Genomic DNA, 23,402 nt, shown 5'->3' with positions numbered 1-23,402 from the left:
CCTGTAGTTTTCCTGAATCTGAGAAATTAAATGAGGTGTGATGATGCGTGGGTTTCCCCCGATAACAACGGATAATTTCTAAAATGTTATTGGCATTATATCCTTTCCCGCCAGAGGTTAGGGTGCGTGGGGAAACACCCCCTAGGGGGGATAAAGCGCTCACACGCTTGTAAGGGCTCTACCTTCGCCTGAGATGGCCGCCCTTAAGGATCCTGCTGATAGAAAGCAGGAGGGTATCCTAAAAGGTATTTACACACATACTGGTGTTATACTGCGACCAGCAATCGCCTCAGCCTGGATGTGCAGTGCTGGGTTGGCGTGGTCGGATTCCCTGACTGAAAATATTGATACCCTAGATAGGGACAGTATATTTTTGCCTATAGAGCATTTAAAAGATGCATTTTTATATATGCGTGATGCACAGCGGAATATTTGCCGACTGGCATCAAGTCTAAGCGCGTTGTCCATTTCTACCAGTAGAGGGTTATGGACACGTCAGTGGTCAGGTGATGCGTATTCCAAACGGCATTTGGAAGTATTGCTTTATTAAGGGAGGAGTTATTTGGGGTCGGTCTTTCAGACCTCGTGGCCACGGCAACAGCTGGGAATTCCACGTTTGTACCCCAGGTCGCCTCTCAACATGAGAAGACGCCGTATTATCAGGCGCAGTCTTTTCGTGGACAAGCGGGCAAAAGGTTCCTCATTTCTGCCCCGTGACAGAGGGAGAGGAAAAAGGCTGCAGAAATCAGCCAGTTCCCAGGAACAGAAACCCTCTCCCGCCTCTGCCAAGCCCTCAGTATACGCTGGGGCTTTACAAGCAGAATCAGGCACGGTGGGGGGCCCATCTCAATGAATTTCAGCGCGCAGTGGGCTCACTCGCAAGTAGACCCCTGGATCCTTCAGGTGATATCTCAGGGGTACAAATTAGAATTCGAGACGTCTCCCCCTCGCCGTTTCCTAAAGTCGGCTTTACCGATGTCTCCTTCTGACAGGGAGACAGTTTTGGAAGCCATTCACAAGCTGTATTCCCAGCAGGTGATAATCAAGATACCCCTCCTGCAACAGGGAACGGGGTATTATTCCACACTGTTGTGGTACTGAAGCCGGACGGCTCGGTGAGACCGATTCTAAATCTAAAATCTTTGAACACTTACGTACAGAGGTTCAAATTCAAGATTGAGTCACTCAGAGCAGTGATTGCGAACCTGGAAGAAGGGGACTACATGATGTCTCGGGACATCAAGGATGCTTACCTTCATGTCAAAATTTACCCTTCTCACCAAGGGTACCTCAGGTTTATGGTACAGAACTGTCACTATCAGTTCAGACGCTGCCGTATGGATGGTACACGGCACCCCGGGTCTTTACCAAGGTAATGGCCGAAATGATGATATTCCTTCGAAGGAAGTGAATTTTAGTTATCCCTTCCTTGGACAATTCCCTGATAAGGGTAAGATCCAGGGAACAGTTGGAGGTCAGTGTAGCACTATCTCAGGTAGTGTTGCGGCAGCACGATTGGATTCTCAATATTCCAAAATCGCACCTGGTTCCGACGACGTGTCTTCTGTTCCTAGGGATGATCCTGGACACAGTCCAGAAAAAGGTGTTTCTCCCGGAGGAGAAAGCCAGGGAGTTATCCGAGCTAGTCAGGAACCTCCTAAAACCGAGCCAAGTCTCAGTGCATCAATGCACAAGGGTTCTGGGTAAAATGGTGGCTTCCTACGAAGCAATCCCATTCGGCAGATTCCACGCAAGAACTTTCCAGTGGGACCTGCTGGACAAATGGTCCGGATCGCATCTTCAGATGCATCAGCGGATAACCCTGTCACCAAGGACAAGGGTGTCCCTCCTGTGGTGGTTGCAGAGTGCTCATCTTCTAGAGGGCCGCAGATTAGGCATTCAGGACTGGGTTCTGGTGACCACTGATGCCAGCCTGCGAGGCTGGGGAGCAGTCACACAGGGAAGGAATATCCAGGGCTTATGGTCAAGCCTGGAGACATCACTTCACATAAATATCCTGAAGCTAAGGGACATTTACAATGCTCTAAGCTTAGCAAGACCTCTGCTTCAAGGTCAGCCGGTGTTGATCCAGTCGGACAACATCACGGCAGTCACCCACGTAAACAGACAGGGTGGCACAAGAAGCAGGAGGGCAATGGCAGAAGCTGCAAGGATTCTTCGCTGGGCGGAAAATCATGTGATAGCACTGTCAGCAGTATTCATTCCGGGAGTGGACAACTGGGAAGCAGACTTCCTCAGCACGACCTCCACCCGGGAGAGTGGGGACTTCACCCAGAAGTCTTCCACATGATTAAAAACTCGACAGGTATTGCGCCAGGTCCAGGGACCCTCAGGCAATAAGCTGTAGACGCTCTGGTAACACCGTGGGTGTACCAGTCAGGGTATGTGTTCCCTCCTCTGCCTCTCATACCCAAGGTACTGAGATTAATAAGATGGAGAGGAGTAAGCACTATATTCGTGGTTCCGGATTGGCCAAGAAGGACTTGGTAACCGGAACTTCAAGAGATGCTCACGGAGGATCCGTGGCCTCTACCTCTAAGAAGGGACCTGCTCCAGCAAGGACCCTGACTGTTCCAAGACTTACCGCGGCTGCGTTTGACGGCATGGCGGTTGAACGCCGGATCCTGAAGGAAAAAAGGCATTCCGGATGAAGTCATCCCTATCCTGATCAAAGCCAGGAAGGATGTAACCGCAAAAACATTATCACCGCAATTGGCGAAAATATGTTGCGTGGTGCGAGGCCAGTAAGGCCCGACGGAGGAAATTCAACTGGGTCGATTCCTACATTTCCTGCAAACAGGAGTGTCTATGGGCCTGAAATTGGGGTCCATTAAGGTTCAAATTTCGGCCCTGTCAATTTTCTTCCAAAAAGAACTAGCTTCAGTCCCTGAAGTTCAGACGTTTGTAAAAGGGGTACTGCATATACAGCCTCCTTTTGTGCCTCCAGTGGCACTTTGGGATCTCAATGTAGTTTTGGGTTCCAAAAGTCACATTGGTTTGAACCACTTAAATCTGTGGAGTTAAAATATCTCACATGGAAAGTGGTCATGCTGTTGGCCCTGGCCTGGGCCAGGCGCGTGTCAGAATTGGCGGCTTTATCCTGAAAAAGCCCTTATCTGATTTTCCATTCGGACAGGGCGGAATTGAGGACTCGTCCTCAGTTTCTCCCCAAGGTGGTTTCAGCGTCTCACCTGAACCAACCTATTGGTGGTGCCTGCGGCTACTAGGGACTTGGAGGCCTCCAAGTTGCTAGACGTTGTCAGTGCCCTGAAAATATATGTTTCCAGGACGGCTGGAGTCAGGAAATCTGACTCGCTGTTTATCCTGTGTGCACCCAACAAGCTGGGTGCTCCTGCTTCTAAGCAGACTATTGCTCGTTGGATTTGTAGTACAATTCAGCTTGCACATTCTGTGGCAGGCCTGCCACAGCCAAAAATCTGTAAATGCCCACTCCACAAGGAAGGTGGGCTCATCTTGGGCGGCTGCCCGAGGGGTCTCGGCTTTACAACTTTGCCGAGCAGCTACTTGGTCAGGAGCAAATACGTTTGTAAAATTCTACAAAATTGATATCCTGGCTGAGGAGGACCTGGAGTTCTCTCATTTGGTGCTGCAGAGTCATCCGCACTCTCCCGCCCGTTTGGGAGCTTTGGTATAATCCCCATGGTCCTTACGGAGTCCCCAGCATCCACTTAGGACGTTAGAGAAAATAAGAATTTACTTACCGATAATTCTATTTCTCATAGTCCGTAGTGGATGCTGGGCGCCCATCCCAAGTGCGGATTGTCTGCAATACTTGTACATAGTTATTGTTACAAAAATCGGGTTATTATTGTTGTGAGCCATCTTTCAGAGGCTCCTCTGTTATCATGCTGTTAACTGGGTTCAGATCACAGGTTATACGGTGTGATTGGTGTGGCTGGTATGAGTCTTACCCGGGATTCAAAATCCTTCCTTATTGTGTACGCTCGTCCGGGCACAGTATCCTAACTGAGGCTTGGAGGAGGGTCATAGGGGGAGGAGCCAGTGCACACCAGATAGTCCTAAAGCTTTCTTTAGATGTGCCCAATCTCCTGCGGAGCCGCTATTCCCCATGGTCCTTACGGAGTCCCCAGCATCCACTACGGACTATGAGAAATAGAATTATCGGTAAGTAAATTCTTATTATTGTCCGGGTGTGATACACTCTGCCGAAGCCTTATTGGTTGGGTGTCAAACCCCGCAAGCGAACCATGGATACCCTCCTTAGTGGTCTCCCCTTCCCTTACCATCCCCCCTCTTCTCCCCTTCCTCTTTTCATCCTTGCTCTTTCCTTTCTCTTTCTCCTCTCGACTCGTAAAATTACAAAAAATTTGTTGTCGATATTTATTTTGTACTGCTGATGCACCCCTCTTATTTTTATGATTTTACATATCCTACGGGATATCATGTATGCTCTGTTGTATTTATTGCGTGTCATCACCTCTTGTTTGATCTGTATTGATTTACTCGACTTCTTTTCAATAAAAATATTGCATTAAAAAAAAAAACTGGATTAATCCAATGGTCTCATGTTTTATTCACAACAAATATCCCATAGTTGGTATAATGAAAACAAATCCAAAAATGCGCATAAAACTTTAAAACAAGAAGTAAAAATCCACCCACGCTCAGAAGACAGAACCCAGACAATCTAATGGGCGCAGTTTGGTTTACCTCATGTATCTTAAAGTGCAGATCAAAGCTCTCAGTCCCCTGTTCTGACAACCGCTGACGTTTCCTGCAAGATGCTAAATGGCTGATGCTGAGTGCGCCGCAAAACGGGTGTAGTTTATGCCTACAAGAAGTGCACACAGTGATTGTGTTATCGGCTTGGATGTCATCCAGTGGGTGATGGATATATGACCACATATGACCAAGATGCAGCACGGTTTCAAATTGCTAACCCTTATGTGTAACCAGGAGTGCCAAGAAAAGGGGTGCAGGTATTAATTACCTGGTTCCGCCACCCACATCCCCCTGCTTACCTGTCAGCGCTGCAGCAGCAACTGCAGTCTCTCCTGGCTGTGTGAAATGAGCGATTGCACAGATCCCATGACCCCTGTATCTTACGCTAGCTGACGGGCACACATAAGGCACGGGCACACATATGGGGTATGGAGCGCGTTGCCATGTGGCACCCCAAATGCAATTTTTTTTAAAAAAAATTCAAAAAGGTGTGACTGCATCTCCTTACATTGGGTTATTCTCCCAAAAGTGCGTAGGCCCAGACCCACTCTCTACGGCCCTGTGTGTAACAACCACATTTCCCCTTTGGCACTGTTTTGAATATTAACACTTATCATAACCAGTAACAATCCCCACACACCACAAGTAGACCCTCAGTTTAACAAGACTGTAAGTAAGCATGGGCAGTTTTAGGCAACCCAGGCTTTCCAGCTGCAATGGAGCTAAAATTCCCAGCATGCACTACCAGCCACGGGGCGATAAGGCATGCAGTTTCATAACACTTGAATAGATACAAGTAGTTGACTGTGTCTGAGTTTAGGTTGTTCTCATTAAGGTAAGGATGTAATAAGCATTGCATGCAATATATCTTGTCATTTATTGGGTACATACTGTACCTAGAAATGTGATTAAAATTGCAAAGGACAGCTCTCCCAGTAAGAGCGGTCCTTTGCGGTAGAAGGACTTCCGGGTTTAGGACCTAGGAACCCTTCTGCACATGTGCACTGTGATGCGGGGGATGCTGGGAGGAATCTGATTGGATCCCTCTCAGTGGGAAATGCGAAAAGAAGCCCATATGCTTCTATGGGTTGCACCATCCAAAGATTGCATTACCCACTGGTCCAACCTATGTAATGTATCGCATTCCGGAGCTAATATGGGAATGTGGCCAAAACTCAGAAAATTGGAGTTATTCAGGTTTGTTAGCAAACCATGTTACATCTGCCCCACCTGCAGTGCAACATGGTTTTGCCCATTAGTGTGCTTTTTTTTATTTGCTAACAAACCGGAATGAGGGTCTAATTCAGACCTGATTTGTGCAAAATTGCACAGCGTCCGATTATAGAACAACTACGCATGCGTATGGATCGTAATGTGCAGAAGCGAGGCCAAACTGCGAAAAAATCCTGCATCTTTTTTGATCGCTAGGCAAACGCAGGATGATTGACAGGGAGCGGACGTTTGGTTGTGGTAACTGGACGTTTTCTGGGAGTGTCAGGAAAAACGCAGGCGTTCCCAAGCGTTTTCAGGGAGGGTGTGTGACGTCGGCTCTGGCCCGATCAGCCTGTTTCTTTTGCACTGTAGGAGTAAGTCCTGGGCTACGCACAGTCTGGAAAAAAAATTAGATGGTGAGTGAGTTGCGAACAGATTTGCAGTTGCCCGGCGTTTGCAAACTTTTTTTGCACGGGGTACGCAGACTTGCACGGGTCATTATTTTACTCTGGCTGGGCGGCGACTATCCAATCGCAAACCTCTGCAAATTCGCATAGGAGCGATCAGGTCTGAATTAGGCCCTAAGGCCCTTAGTACATCCTGCCCTAAAAAAAAAAAAAAAGGAAAGAAAAGCCTTCTGGTCGAGTCCCTGAATTTCCTGCTTTAATTTTGTAGCATCCAACCTCAAATTCCATCATTAAATATTACTTTAAAACTACAATGAGAGAGCATGATATCCAAGATAGGAAAATTATCTAATAATAATAATAATAATAGTAATAATTGCAGCAAGAATTTTGGTATAAATTGAGGCATTTCCAGATATTTTATCACCTGAACAAAGGCAACAAAAGTCATCCTTATCAATGTGTTATCACAGCTGCCCATCACTATATGGGGCAGATGTATTAAGCCTCGAGAAGTGATAAAGCAGTGATACTGTAAGTGGAAGGTAATAACGCACCAGCCAATCAGCTTCTAACTGTCAATTTACATATAGGACCTGATTGGCTGGTGCGTTATCACCTTGCACTTATCACTGCTTTATCACTTCTCCAGGCTTAATACATCTGTTCCTATGTTCTACTCGGTGTGCTGGATGCGATTCTTATTATGTGTTCTAATTCTATGTATAAAGATAACTACACAGTGGGGGAGATTCAAATGTCTGAAAAGTCAGTTGGGTGTCTGTTTTTCCTGTCTATTAGATAGGAAAAAACTGACTCCCAACTGACTTTTCAAACATTTGAATCAACCCAAGTAAGTCTAATTAAGAGTTGCACACAATCCCAATATGGTGGCAGTTGGACAATGTTTTAAGTGTTGAACAGGTATTTGCATTGCACAGCACATGAGTCCAAATGGTTACTGTGAGTCTTTATAGGCTGACTTATCAGTGAGTTTTATAATCGGCAACAGGTTTTAAAACTCGTTGCTTATGATAAATGGTGCTCCAGCCAATCAGCTCCCAATTGTCATTTTTCAAAGGAGCACCATTTATCATATGTAATGAGTTTTAAACCTCATTGATAAATCAGCCCCTAGAATGAATTAGGCTGCAGGGAGTTTGGATTTTAAAGGGCGTTCCTGGGAGGTAAGAGGGTGTGGCTAGACAGACAAGACATGGGCGTGTCACTGACTACAGCTGCATCGAGAGACGCAGAGCTGCCCACACAGGACATAATGGGCCTCATTCAGATGTTCTTGGAGGGGTTATCGCTGATGCTTACATAGAAGTAGCAGCGATAGCACTAATATGGTCATACAGCATGAGGCGTCACGCATCCTGCTGCATTACCGATCTAAACTGCATCGTAGGACGCAATTTCAGATCATCTCCAACACCATTGGCCAGCTGCATGACCCATGGTGTCACGCAAGCTGGCCGCTGCAGGGGCTCCCAAGAGGCCAGGAAATCTCCGTCCTCTGGCAGAGATCGTGGCCCCTTCCAATCACAATGGCAGCAACATGCCTCCGTTTTGGTAAATGAAGGCCATCGTCGCTCCCTCCTGCCCGCCAAACGGCAGCAGACTTTCAATTACTGAGAGTCTGCTGCCATCTGGGTCTTGTGCATGCACAAAGTACCGAACATCAGTACTGTGCGGCACAGGACAGAACTCCATCCACATCTTAACCAGATGGCTGCTTCAGGTTTGGACTGTAATGTAGCAGGCAGATGACCATGATATGTCTGTGTATATATAGGCCCTCATTCCGAGTTGTTCGCTCGCTAGCTGCTTTTAGCAGCTTTGCACACGCTAAGCCGCCGCCTACTGGGAGTGAATCTTAGCATAGTAGATTTGCGAACGAAAGATTAGCAGATTTGCGAATAGACAGTTCTTAGCAGTTTCTGAGTAGCTCGAGACTTACTCTGCCACTGCAATCAGTTCAGTCAGTTTCGTTCCTGGTTTGACGTCACAAACCCACTAAGCGTTCACCCAGACACTCCCCCGTTTCTTCAGACACTCCCGCGTTTTTCCCAGAAACGGTAGCGTTTTTTCGCACACACCCATAAAACGGCCAGTTTCCGCCCAGAAACACCCACTTCCTGTCAATCACACTACGATCACCAGAACGAAGAAAAAACCTCGTAATGCCGTGAGTAAAATACCTAACTTAATAGCAAATTTACTTGGCGCAGTCGCACTGCGGACATTGGGCATGCGCATTAGCGACTAATCGCTCCATTGCGGAAAAAAAAATAACGAGCGATCAACTCGGAATGACCACCATAGTTATTTGATGAGCATACTTATAGGCCCCATGTCACAGCTTGTATGCTAAATGTGCCTTGCCAAATCCAGCGTGACCTGCATATAATACTGCTCTGCTCAGTGCTGTACGTTACAGTATATCACAAAAAAATACAACACATGTACATTATATAACAACATACAAAATATAACATTTTACATTTACTAAGAATCATCTTTGCAAAATCGCTCCAGTTCACACCAAAATCACTACAAAAAAACGCTCCTCAGTGAACAGTTAATGCACTAGTTTTTTGAGCGTGTTGAAATGTGTTAACCATTTTTTCCCTTAGTACTATACAACCAAAGCCCCACTAAAATCGCACAAAAACGCACCTTAATGCACCACTTCTAAAAAGCAACAGGTGCAAGCCATTCTAATTAAGACTAAACCAGAATGCTAATAAAAGACGACCAAGTTACCTGCAGCACTCACTTTCTGCTCTTAGCCATGGCTGAGGCAGGGATTGCTGTAGCCTGCATCCAGGCACTGATTTCATGTGTCCTGCGCAAGCTGTTATATTGGGGATTTAGTCACATTACAGCGACTTGTGAAGCAGCTTGAGGCTTGGTTTGCGACTTGTGAGGCACTCTGCTGCGAATTATAGCACATTCAAATCTGACTTACTGTATGAAGTGATTTCCCAAGCTAAAGCTGTAAAAGTCAACACAAATCGCACACGCCGCAGAGCAACAACATACACCATCGGAAGACAAAGACGCGAGTGAAAACGCATGTTAGTAAATGTGCGGTTTTCATTTGGCGATAAGGGGTGATTAAGGGTTACCGGTATTTATCATCTCACACAAAATTCTTATTGAAGTTCCCCCCAAAAGGGAAGAAAAGAGCAGGACACACAAGTCTCAGGCTGCAGGGTACCTTTTCAGGCCAAATGCAGGTGCCTACTGGGAGACAATGGTGCCATCCACTCGGCTTTGCTGACTGGGTAGTGGCAACACTTGTACATCAATAGTTACAGCCAGGGGCATATCTAGACCTGTGTGGGGCCCATAACAAATAGTAGCACTGCGATAGTGCTCTACATGATACTCACTGGTCTGATGATCATATAAATGTAGACTTACTATACTATCCCTTTAAACTGGGACACTCATGAATTATACAGGTTATGTGGCTGGCTGACTTCAAGTCTGCATTTCACCTAGTTTTAATCGGCCACAAAACCTGTGTAATTCATGTGTGTGTCCTAGTTTAAAGAGAGAGTATAGTAAGCCTACATAAGTAGCACATGGAGAAGTGTGGGCACTCACAGTTGCAGGACTTCTGACTTGGTGGCTGCTGGAGGCGGAGCCGTGAGGTGAAACTCACAAGCGCTGCATAGGCCCATGGGAGGAGCTGCTGCGGCTGGACATGCGCTCCTTCGTCAGCCATTTTTCTTTTGCCTCAGTCAGCTTCTGCGCATTACAAGATAAATAATGGCTGCTGGTTTGAAAATATTAGAATTAATTTACTAAAACACATTCATTTAAAATAGGGTTAGCCATAAAAGATATTTTTACATAGAATATTTGCATACCATAATAAAACAATGTGCACAGGTGGACATTATAAAATAACTATTTTCTTATCAATCTCTAGTCACTGACCATCCTCTTTGTGTGTTTTCTGTACAGGTCTTGGGTAAATTGGACTAATTATTCATAGCTTGTTCTCCTAACATCAGTGAGTCTCATGAATACACCTATTTGTAAGGAAGTGGAAGGTTGGTGACAGTAGACTTGGGAGCTGAAGTAACTGGACTACATTCCTGAAACAGTTTGATCTTCAATTAGATACCTGTAGAGCAGTCCTACCCGCAGCCCACCCCACCCCCAGTGAATGGATCTCTGTTAGGTTTCAGTCTTATCGCACTTCCGTTGGTAAATTCCAGCCAATAAGAGATTACTACCACGCTATGGGACCTTAGTGCAATTGCTTATTGCAGTGTAGTTTTGCGTCCTTACAGTCTATGACTAGAGCTGCCACTTGAGAAATGGTCTGTATCCCTGGCTGGTTATAAATGTATATGCTGACAGTTGTGTTTTGAGGTTCTCATCATTTCATTGATTCAGAGCTGGAGAACTGTCTGACATTTGCAGATAATTAATGGTAGGTATGTGAGGGTTGTAATACGTCATTTGAAAAGGAATTTTTAAGAGTGGAGACCTTAGCTTTCTCTACACTCATGATAAGGAAATCCCATTACTTTGGCATACAGGGAAAACCTGGCATATTTTGAGGCACACATTTGGGCTGAATGCACATAAATCTCTTTACCTTTCGCACATGAAGTGGGCACTGTGTTCTTGCTGGTCAATAAGTCCACTCTGGGGCCTCTCCCGTTGTAGGAAGCTAAGGAGAGTTATGCCACATTAGCTGCATTCCCTCTTGCATTTTTATAAGTCCAAGACTATATTAGCTCTGTTGTTCCAGCTTTCTTGGCCTCAGATTGGAATAATCCATTAGACGCTCTGTTACAAAGTTTATGCCTGAAAGCACGGGCCATTACAACAATTTATACCTGTCTCCATATTAAATTTATACCTGATAACTCTGCTATTCACCGCTTAGCTTTCCCGACTCTTCAATGTATCAGTGAATTATTTCATTTAGTCTCATGCTAAGGCCTGCACACTCTTACCCTACTCTTCCTATACTGCAGTGTTTTTAAATATACTGCATAGGGCCTATTTATCTCCTCATCGGAGATTTTTGATTAGCCAAACGCAAATTGCTACAAGTATGGAACTCAGTCAGCGGACCTGTATCATTGTCTTTGGGCATGTCCCATAATTCAAGGCTTTTGGCTCCAGGTCTGTCACGGCTCTGTAGCTAATTGTGTCAGTTATATCTCTGTAACACCAGAATGGGCCCTATTTGGGATACTTCCCACGTACTCGCATCACGCAGGGTAGTAGGTGCCTTTTAGTGGCAATAAGTGCAGCAGATTATCCTGAAGTCTTGGCTGCATCCTCTCTCACCTTCACTTTTTAAAGCTAAATACATTATTTGTGTAGAATGAATTGGGTTAGGTTATCTTGGACAAATAACTTAAAAATTAAAAAATCTTCTTATGTGGGATAGCTACACAGCTACAATTTCAACCCCAATAAGGACCCATATCCATCATAGTTTAAATAATTTGTCCTGGTACCTTTCACAACTTGCAGCTAATGATCCTCTGATATAATTATAAAAGTGAAATTTAGTCTTGATTATTGCGCACCATTGGTTAATATTTAACATACTTAATTACTTTTGGGCCATGTGGGGGAGACGGCGAGGCACCTTTTCTGTGCGGTATTTACAATTTCCATATGTCATTTTATTATTTATTGTAATAGTCCTCTATATGTTGGAGCCTATTGGTTCCTTACTTTATTGTCTTGAATGACTCTATTGGGTGTATTCAATTAGTGTCTGATCCTCTCCGACGGAGAGGATCCGACACTTCACTATTTAATTTGCGGGCATTTCTGACAGGTTTCTGCCCGTTTCCGACAATGCCGATCCGTCGAATCAGCATTGTTGAAAGTGGGCTAAAACCCTCTCGGAAACGCCCGCAAATCCGACAAAATACGCGGATCCGTGGCTAATCCGCCAGTCCACGTGGTTTACGACAAGTCGGAAAAATGGCAACAGACATGAAAAGATCAAATCCAGATTCGACCTAAAAAAGTCAGAAAATGCAGTTTTTCCGACTTGTAAGATTAATTGAATACACCCCTATGTATCCCATGTATTACACCACCGTCTCTAATCTTTGTTGTCTTTAATAATCGCACCATTGTTCTGTACAATGTCTGTGTATGTGATTCTTGATGATTCAATCAAAATTCTTTATAAAAAAAATGTATAAAAGAATAGCGAAAACTTACTAATACTAGCCTTGTACTGACTAACTTCAGCCACAAGGATCCTGATTTTCTTTTTGATTTCTCCTGATAAGTGCTCATACTAGCTAATGTAAATCACAGGTGTACACTATGACATGAGTGATGTCACACTTTAACATGCACGCACACACAAGTGTACATCAGCAGTTCAGGAGGCACAGCAGGGATTCGGAGGTTAGCTTACCTTTACGGCTGTCCTGAATATCTCCCAGACATTCTGGAAGAGTATTTACAATGTTTTCAATAATAAATTTCAGATCACTAATTACAAGGGAACACTGGGCCGGTTTCCAATTTGCACGTTATTGCACAGCCGCAGGTAAGCAGCAGTGCAATATCGTACAACTAAAATTCAAATGCAGCAGGAGGCATCTGTAGGAAGTAGACGCCTCCTGCATGCATCAGTGATCCGAGTGTTGCATCCAAAGCGTACTCAGATTGGCCCTCAGAACACCTCTGCTGGGTCCAGGAAGCCTGTGTCCAGAGACCATGTTATGGTCGACAGTCATTAGTGCGACCACTATTGGTCGACATTGACATGGTCGACATGGACACATGGTCGACACATGAAAATGGTCGACACATGAAAGGTCGACACATGAAAAGGTCGACATGAGTTTTTTAACTTTTTTTTCTTTTGGGGAACTTTTCCATACTTTACGATCCACATGGACTACGATTGGAACGGTAATCTGTGCCGAGCGAAGCGGTAGCGGGGCGAAGGCACCATGCCCAAAGCATGGCGAGCGAGGCGGTGCACTAATTGGGGTTCCCAGTCACTTTACGAAAAAAACGACACCAAAAAAAGTAAAAAAAACCTCATGTCGACCTTTTCATGTGTCGACCTTTCATGTGTCAACCATGTGTCCATGTCGACCATGTCAACGTCGACCAATAGTGGTCGACCTAATGACTGTCGACCATAACATGGTCGACCATTCATACCGGAACCCCAAACGACATGCCATAACTTAGGGATGATTGCGAGCAATCACGAAGGACCTGTTCTGCATATGTGTAGACCCAAAAACATTGAATTTGTATGTGAACCATGTTTGGTTTGTGTGAAAATCTGAACCAGGCCCAGGGATGCCTCCTGCAATGCTGACTACATCCCTTTCCCCATCAAACCTCTTCCAGCTGATGTCAACAATGTTGGTGTACTAATGCAACATCAAATTGTTTTGTTGTACCTCTGTCAGAATCATTGTGAAGAAGACAATAGAGAAGAAAGTAATCTGGTGGTTGGTAGTTGGAGATGTTTTTGATGGTCACATCCAATGATTTATCCATTCATTATGCAGCTATCGGAATTATCTGTTGGCTTTTATGAAAATCAGTTTACATTACCATTAGGTGTAGTAGCAACTGAAGTTTTGAAAATAAATTACCTTTTTTTTATTTTTTTTTATTTTATTACACAGCAAAGTGTTAGATCATAAATCAGTGTAATAATACATTCTTGGCTTCTACTAATTTTATCCAGCAGTTATCATGTTATTAATAGGATCCAAGAAAAAAAAATAGTTTTGTAATTACCATTTTGCCATTAGTTTTAGACACATGTAAAACAATGTAAGCTTGCAGTCACAGGGCTAAGCTCGACCAGCTGGTGTTTCTTGTGTGCTTTCTATCACGAAGACAAGAAATAAGCCAGAAGACAAATATTACATAGGAAACGCCCAGGGACAGGGAGCAAGATGGTATACACAGAAGAAAACCCCAAAAATAATAAAACCATTGTGTATCGCAGACTGGAATTACTGACCGTGACATTAGGCTTCTGGGCTTGGATGATAGAACAACGGAAAATGTTAGTGACTTCTCAGTAAGAAAGAGCAGCAAGCCGTCTCTCCTTGGTGTAAATGCCTGCCTCTTGTGCAATGAGTACATTAATACAGGGAGTAGAGGCTGGTTGGAATAATTAGGAGGCCTTAATCTGTTTGTGCTGACACGGAATATGCTTTGCTTGGAAACTAGACATTTTCAGTCTAGGATAGCTGAAAGTCTGTTGTTGAATAAACAATCATAAATCTATGGCAGGCAGAAAGGCGCTTCTACCATGTCATCTTAACACTTCTAATGCCATGAAAATACATAACTTTTGTAAAAAGGGAGGAACACATCAGCTTAATGATCTGGATCTGCTAACGGTAGTCATCTACACTGTATGTATATATATATATACTAGGTGCTTCATCGCGCCCTACGGGCGCTCTTCACACCGTCGCAAGGGGCTACGCCCCCTTAACCCTTGCATGCCTTTCTGGGGTTCAATATTTGTATTATATGGAGTATTACCTGCATTCCTTTGTTAGTGGTTAAATATTGCACAATGAAAGGGCATGCGATGGTGAAGGAGGCGCAGCCCCTTGCGACGGCGTGAACAGCACCTGCAGGGCACGATGTACAGAATGTAGCGGGTGCGGGGGGGACTGCGGATGGTGTCTGTAGATGCTGCGGGTGGAGGGGGGGCGGAAGTGAGGGGTGGGCCCGGATGGGGAAGGGTCGGGAGGTGCTACGGGTGGGGGAGGGGCAGAAGAGTGGGGGATGCAGATGGGGGAGGGGTCCAGAGGCACTGCAGGTGGGGGAGGGGCAGGGGTGCCACGGATGGGAGAGGGGCAGGTGTGGGGATGTTGTGGATGGGTGAAGGGTTCCGGAGGTGCTGTGGGATGGGAAGGGGCGGGAGTGCCGGGGGTGGGGTAGGGGTCCGTAGGCGCCATGGGTAGGGGAGGGGCAGGTACGGGTGGTGCGGCGGATGGGGAAGGAGGTCCGGAGGTGCTGCAGGTGGTGGAGGGGCAGGTGCGGGGGGGCCATTGGTGGGGGAGGGGTGGGTGAGTGGGGGACCGCGGATGGAGGAGGGTGTCTGCAGATGCTGCGGGTGGAGGGGGGGCAGGTGTGGGGGGAGACATATAAGGGGGGTGGATGGTGGAGGGTACCTGGAGGTGCTGTGGGTGGTGAAGGGGCGGAGGAGTGGGAGCCGCGGGTGGTGTAGGGGGTCTGGAGGCACAGCGTGTGGGGGAGGGGTGGAGTGCCGCATGTGGTGGAGGGGAAGGTGCGGAGGTGTGGTGCATTGGGGAGAGGTCTGGAGGCGCTGCGGGTACTGTACCTGCTAAAAAAGTAGTTGGAGGGTATGCAGTAACAGGGCCAGGACAGGGGTGACAGGGTCAGAACAGGGTTGACGGGGCCAGGACAGGGGTGACGGGGCCAGGACAGAAATGACAGGGACAGGATAGGGGTGACAGGGCCAGGGTAGGGACGGCAGGACCAGGACAGGGGTGACAGGGCAAGCACAGGGGTAACAGGGCCAGGATAGGGGTAACAGGGCCAGGATAAGGGTGAAAGGGCCAGGATAAGGGTGAAAAGGCCAGGATAAGGGTGGCAGGGCAAGGCCAGGGGTGACAGGGACATGACAGAACACAGGGCACGGGAGAGATTGGTATTAGGGACAAAACAGTGGTGACAGATGTGTCTTACCGGAGTCACTGCTGCTGGCTGCTGCTGTTCCACTCCAACCTGTTGGGATCTGCTGCTGGTGGAGACTTGGCATGGCTGACTCTCTTAGGCTGGAGTCCTGCTTCCTCTGCCTGTCCGCACCCCTCCCCCCCTCCTCAGTCACACACCGCAGACCTTGCGGCTGCTGGGCACTGTGGTAAGGGGAGATTGGGAGTGACTGGTTAGCTCCCAGGAGATGCTTTGGCTGGAGGGAGGAGGGGGTCGGAGCCTGCAAGCAGCTCGGACTTCTGCAGCGCTACCCGCCGGCTAAAGTGTGAGAAGGAGCTGGGCGCACCTCACTGCGTGTGGCAGCGCTGCAGCTAGCGGTGGGGTTGCCAGGGCTGGAGATAACAGAGGCAGTACGGAACCTGCACAGCGGCTGGTGCCCCACAAAACTGCAGCTAAGAAGCGTGGAGTGTGGCAGAAAGTGATGCTCCTCCACGTCAGAGAGCCCCTGCTGAGTATGCTGATGTGGGGGGTCAAGCACACAGTGAGCCGGTGCCCGTCTGTCTGTACGGCATACCCCCTCACACACCCCCATACCTCCCAACTGTCCCGATTTTCGCGCGACAGTCCCATTTTTTGGGGTCTGTCCCGCTGTCCCACCCGCGGACCGCAGTGTCCCGCTGAGGGGGGGGGGGGCAGTTGGAAAGCTCCTGTACTCGCTGTTCTGCTTAGCAGAGCAGCGGTGAATAGTGGAGACAGAGGGAGAGGGGGCATTAGGGGGTATGGATTAAGGGGGGTTCCAGCAGCAGAGCCGGAATAAGGGGGGGGGGGGCAGGGGGTACATGCCGTTGGCCCCACAGTTTTAGGGGACCCCCCCCGGCTCGAGTAGCTCTGACCCCAGCTTAGAAGCTCCCCCGTCCTGCCAGCAACAACGGCAGCATTGTGCTACAGTCAGCACACGCTGCTGCGTATTGGAAGTCTGTGGTGTTGCAGGAAGGCAGCAGTCTCCCTGCTTTCTTCTGCCTGTGCGGGTGTGTAGGGGGGAGCGAACACCTCCTCTGGATTTACCCCTAGCTGAGGGGCCAAAATTCCATAAAAAATAAATAAATCCCGGAATTTGCATAAGGGGTCGTGGCCTCGCGTGCCGCGATTAGGCCACGCCCCCAACCCACAGCAGGCACAGCAATGAGACAGGGCTCCCCTGTCTCAAGTGCTCTGGCCCCCCTGACTCATAATCAGCCCCTGGGGGCATGCCAGCAGCTCACAGAGCGCTGGGCAAGCCCCCTCACTGACGAAAACGGGGGCCCTCCCGTGAAGCCACGCCCCCTTTTTGCTGAGTGTGTGTCCCTCCTTCTGCCTGAAGAAAGCTCCTGAAGAAAGCTGGGAGGTATGCACCCCTGCCTGTGCCATGCCCATACCATCTGCTTCTGCTCCTAGTCTCCTATAGATTTGGCCAGATCTGTGACTCATTTGACTAACTCCGCCCAGTGTTGTGACTCCGCCCAGCGTTAGCAAATGAATCACAAAGTCACAGATCTGGGCTATTATATAGGAGATATATATATATATATATTTTGGCGTTTCTATAATGGGTGCAGTGTGTGCGGTGCACACGGGCCCCTGAGTCCCGGGGGGGCCAACACTGTACACACTGCACCCATTTCTCCTATACTTACCTTTACATCGCTGACCGTGTGTGGGCCCCTTCCTCTCCCGTAGCCGTCACGCTACTGCTAGCTCACTGACCACTAGAGACTCTGGCACAGTGCCAGAGTCTACAGTGCATGCGCAGGACTCCGAAAAAATGGCGCAGCGGACATTTTTCATAGTCCTGCACATGCGCTGTAGACTCTGGCACTGTGCCAGAGTCTAGAGCGCTGAGTGCGCTAGCAGCGGCGTGGCGGCTACGGGAGAGGAGGGGGCCCACACATGGAGTCTGCACACAGGTCCTCTCCTCTGTAGAAACGCCCCTGTATATATATACATATACACTGCTCAAAAAAATAAAGGGAACACTTAAACAACACATCCTAGATCTGAATGAATGAAATATTCTTATTAAATACTTTGTTCTTTACATAGTTGAATGTGCTGACAACAAAATCACGCAAAAATTATCAATGGAAATCAAATTTATTAACCCATGGAGGTCTGGATTTGGAGTCACCCTCAAAATTAAAGTGGAAAAACACACTACAGGCTGATCCAACTTTGATGTAATGTCCTTAAAACAAGTCAAAATGAGGCTCAGTAGTGTGTGTGTCCTCCACGTGCCTGTATGACCTCCCTACAACGCCTGGGCATGCTCCTGATGAGGTGGCGGTTGGTCTCCTGGGGGATCTCCTCCCAGACCTGGACTAAAGCATCCGCCAACTCCTGGACAGTCTGTGGTGCAACGTGGCACTGGTGGATGGAGCGAGACATGATGTCCCAGATGTGCTCAGTTGGATTCAGGTCTGGGGAACGGGTGGGCCAGTCCATAGCATCAATGCCTTCGTTTTGCAGGAACTGCTGACACACTCCAGCCACATGAGGTCTAGCATTGTCTTGCATTAGGAGGAACCCAGGGCCAACCGCACAATCATATGGTCTCACAAGGGGTCTGAGGATCTCATCTCGGTACCTAATGGCAGTCAGGCTACCTCTGGCGAGCACATGGAGGGCTGTGCGTCCCCCCAAAGTAATGCCACCCCACACCATTACTGACCCACTGCCAAACCGGTCATGCTGGAGGATGTTGCAGGCAGCAGAACGTTCTCCTTGGCATCTCCAGACTCTGTCACGTCATGTGCTCAGTAAGAACCTGCTTTCATCTGTGAAGAGCACAGGTCGCCAGTGGTGAATTTGCCAATCTTGGTGTTCTCTGGCAAATGCCAAACGTCCTGCACGGTGTTGGGCTGTAAGCACAACCCCCACCTGTGGACGTCGGGCCCTCATACCACCCTCATGGAGTCTGTTTCTGATCGTTTGAGTAGACACATGCACATTTGTGGCTTGCTGGAGGTCATTTTGCAGGGCTCTGGCAGTGCTCCTCCTGTTCCTCCTTGCACAAAGGCGGAGGTAGCGGTCCTGCTGTTGGGTTGTTGCCCTCCTATGGCCGCCTCCACGTCTCCTGATTTACTGGCCTGTCTCCTGGTAGCGCCTCCATGCTCTGGACACTACGCTGACAGACACAGCAAACCTTCTTCCACAGCTCGCATTGATGTGCCATCCTGGATGAGCTGCACTACCTGAGCCACTTGTGTGGGTTGTAGACTCAGTCTCATGCTACCACTAGAGTGAAAGCACCGCCAGCTTTCAAAAGTGACCAAAACATCAGCCAGAAAGCATAGGAGCTGAGAAGTGGTCTGTGGTCACCACCTGCAGAACAACTCCTTTATTGGGGGTGTCTTGCTAATTGCCTATAATTTCCACCTGTTGTCTATTCCATTTGCACAACAGCATGTGAAATTGATTGTCAATCAGTGTTGCTTCCTAAGTGGACAGTTTGATTTCACAGAAGTGTGATTGACTTGGCGTTACATTGTGTTGTTTAAGTGTTCCCTTTATTTTTTTGAGCAGTGTATATATATATTTATCTGTGGCACTAGGATAAACTCAGCAAATTTCAAAGAAATTACTAATATTAATGGCCTTGGAAGACAATTAACGACTTAATGGACGATTTTTGCTTTCAAAACCATTCATAAAGTTGTTTTTGTTTTTTTTACTTTTTCATTTAATATAGTTTAAAAAGTGTTTTTTAAATATTATATTACGCACATCTGCAGAACGGATCTCCTCGTCAAAAACTGGTGGACACAGTGGGGCAGCGAGGTCGCATGTAATATGACCAAGCTAGTTAAGTGGTTAATCTTAAAGTTTGCTAATTGCCGAAAGTTTAGTTCATCAGTGCTGATGAAAATAGCTATTAGTTTGAAAAGTCACTCAATGCAGACATTATTGTACTTGTATGTAGAAAAGTTGATATTAATCAACTATTATGTATAACCATTCTTTATATTCAGTTTTTACACTTGGTTTATATTACTTGAAAGTTAATCCCCCCATCACATTAGTGATAGAGTATAGTGATAGTGATAGTAATAGAGTATAGTGATAGAAGATAGTGATAGCGGATAGTGATAGTGATAGTGATAGAGTATACTGAGACAACAACTATTTTTAGTGAAAAAGTAAACCTTTAATTTAACTGGTGTGATGGCAAAATCCAGGATAATGCTAGTTCTCAGCTCATGTATAGTTAGAATTGTCAAATGAAATATTTGTGCATATTTACACAATGTTAAATTGACCATGATTAGGTCGCCAGCCATTAGGTCAACAATGAATGGTACAAAAGGTCCAACAGTGGAAGGTCGGTAGTGGTTAAGGTGGACAGATACAAATGGTCGGCAGGTTCAGAAGGTCACCATGGAAATGGAGGCCCATCAGTGAACTGTACATTAGAGTATTACAGGAAAAGATATGACACTGACAATATACCTATGAAGCCCTAACCCCTGCAGTTTGGGAATTACCGTAGTGCAAACACTGAGAAAAACAATCTGCAAAAAGACAAATGTATTCAGTTTATTGTGTGGAAGGAAAATATCATCCACTCCTTTGTCATGCACAAAGGCAACAAGATAGTATTTTGTATTTATTATTTGTATAGATTAAACTGAAGACATTGGAGATTAATCAAAGTTGAAGGCATTGCCCACTGAAAGAAAATACAGATATTTGCCTGTATGCTCCATATATATGCAGTATATAGATACACATATATGCGACCAGGCGTCCATATACTTAGTGAAATAGCTATCGTCATCACCAACATGACAGATCCATGTGGAAAACAGACTTGCATTGACCTCTGCATTGCCTCCATATTATGTAGAGTGAATTGTACAGGTGCTGCATATTCCTCGGACATTACCACATATTTCCTAATGCACTTTCCCCCATAATGAGTTTCTAGTCGCTTGAGGTCTTGAAACATTTAAATCTCAGTAACATAAGAGTGCTACAAATGGAACAACTGCTGTACATAGACATTCCCTAGAACACTACTGGACAAGATTGCCTCTGTCTCTACGCTTGCAGCAGTATTTTCTAAATTACATATAATTCCACTACTACAATAAAGCTGGGTACACACTAGATGACTTTTAAAATAATTTGCCGATAACGACCATTTGTTACGACAAATGCATTTTATCGTCCAGCGTGTACCCACTAGATCGTTAGCGATGCGCCTTCCCGCGGGTCACTAGCAACATCCCCCGTCTGCACATTCAGCTCAATCTGGGGATGTCGCTAGCGATGCGCTTTGCTCCTCCTCTTGTGGCCACTATGTCGCAAGTGTATGTAAATGCCAATGATGGCACCCCCACCGGGTCTGTTGCCACCAATATTGCGGTGTACCCATCTTAAATAACTAAATGAGTAAGATAAATCTGCACTCTTTTCCAGTTGCTGATAAATAGCCTGTTTTGCAGAATTTTCGTTTATTTGTTAGTGTAAATATTTACAATATTGGTGTTTGTTTTAGAAATATACTTTAAGGATTTAATTAATTAGCCTATTAAAGTAAATACTGTATATTGTTATAATTTATGAATAGCAAAGCAAAAACCTAAAATGTTGTTCTTGTATTCAACCTATACTTAATTTCTTCCAAATAATTAATATTTATTTGAATACAGTTTGATAATGTTTGTCTCTCTCTCTCTCCCCCCCCCCCCCCCCCCCCTTCGTTAAAGCAGATGGAGGGTCTGTGTTTGAAAGCTTTTATGGGAACTTTAAGTGTTTAAGTGGAAGGGTCTGTAAAAACGTAGAGAGTCATTGATGATCTTGCTGGTAATGATTGTGCAGATGCAGATACTGTAGCAACTCTTTTGCATTATTTACAAATTCTCTGAACATCATATGATCTGATTTTAGGGTCCGTTTTCTGGAACATCGACACTAGAGCAAATTAACAACTGCCTTTGTGTTCTCCATTTGTAAGTAATCTTTATTGCTGTAAAGTGAAAATTGTTTGAAAATTGCATTATAACCCTTTCCAGATAGCAACAACAGTAGCTCATACTGATGATTATAAAATGATGATTTGAACTTGGTTTCCAATACCTGGCTCATATTACTTTACTTACTGATATGGAATTGGTACATCTCTGTGGGGAGGGAGGGATAGGTTAAGGCTGCAGGTAGAGAGGGTTAGAGTTAGGCTGCTGGAGGGGAGAATGAGGGTTAGGCACAGGGAGGGAGGGTTAAGGGGAAGGTTAGGATTAGGGTTACTTTTGTGCTGAGCCACTGTCAGGATTAAGATTATATTGGCTATATGTGTTTGGGGGTCGTTTTCCTGCTGCAGAAATTTTTTTGGAGCCAATCAGATGCCTACCTGATGGTATTGCATGATGGATAAGTACTTGTCTATAGCACTATCTTCAGCATAAAGAAGAACCAGGAGTCCCGGAAGTGATGATATGGCCCCCCAGAGCCCTGATCTCAACAGTCCGTCTGGGATTACATTAAGAGATTGTGGTTAGTTCTCCATGATGTTTGGAATGGGGTGCAGTTAATATACCGGCTGTCAGGATCCTGGCATTCAGGAGACTGATGCAGAAATCCCGACATCTGGTGAAATGCCGAAGCCCAGAATCCCGACCACTGCTGGGTATTCCCACTCTCTTGGTGGGTCCACGCCACAAACCGAGTGGGAATATAACCTGTGGCAAGCAAAGCAAGCCACTGGGCTCCAAATGTGGCGAGCTCAGGAATCCAACAGACGCGATGCCGTTGTCGGTATGCAGACAGCCGGCATCCCGTCTGCCGATAAATCATATGTATTCTGTTTGGAACACTGTCCCTTCAAAAACCGTGTGTAAGTGTACGTAGAAGAATTGATGGTGTTTTGAAGGCAAAGGGTGGTCACATCAAATCTATGATTTGATTTAGATTTCTCTTCTGTTTATTCCCTTTACATTTTGTTGATTGATAAAAGTAAATTATTAACACTTCTATTTTTTTTAAAGCATTCTTACTTTGCAGCATGTTTTCTACACCTGCCTAAAACTTCTGCACAGTATTGTGTGTGTGTGTGTGTGTGTGTGTGTGTGTGTGTGTGTGTGTGTGTGTGTGTGTGTGTGTGTGTATATTATGCAACACACGTACTTGAGAAGAATGCAGTACAACACAATATTGGATATTAATCTGACTGTGTTTACATTACAACAACACTGCGAGAATGGGGACTTTTACAGTAAACAGCCTAATGGGAAGCACACAGTGACAATTAGTGCAGTAAATGGTAGCATGTACACAAATATTATATGTTGTGCGAAACTAGGTTTACAGAATGCAAATGTCATTTCTTAGCAAGGCTAT

At 46.1% G+C, this 23,402-nt stretch overlaps 1 long non-coding RNA gene across 2 annotated transcripts in view; it reads left to right on the top strand.

Annotated features, from left to right (window-relative positions):
- The window catches only part of LOC134910261 (uncharacterized), a 1,286,324-nt gene that overhangs the window by 681,590 nt on the left and 581,332 nt on the right, over positions 1-23,402 (top strand). For both annotated transcript variants that reach the window (XR_010176155.1, XR_010176156.1), the window contains exon 6: positions 21,957-22,018. This is a non-coding gene — a long non-coding RNA (uncharacterized LOC134910261). The remainder of the gene's footprint in view (positions 1-21,956; positions 22,019-23,402) is intronic.

The sequence above is a fragment of the Pseudophryne corroboree genome, chromosome 4 (assembly GCF_028390025.1).
Source record: "Pseudophryne corroboree isolate aPseCor3 chromosome 4, aPseCor3.hap2, whole genome shotgun sequence".
In the NCBI taxonomy this organism is placed as follows: Eukaryota; Metazoa; Chordata; class Amphibia; order Anura; family Myobatrachidae; genus Pseudophryne; species Pseudophryne corroboree.
Note: the sequence above shows the minus strand (reverse complement) of the source record. Positions and strands in the feature narration are given on the sequence as shown.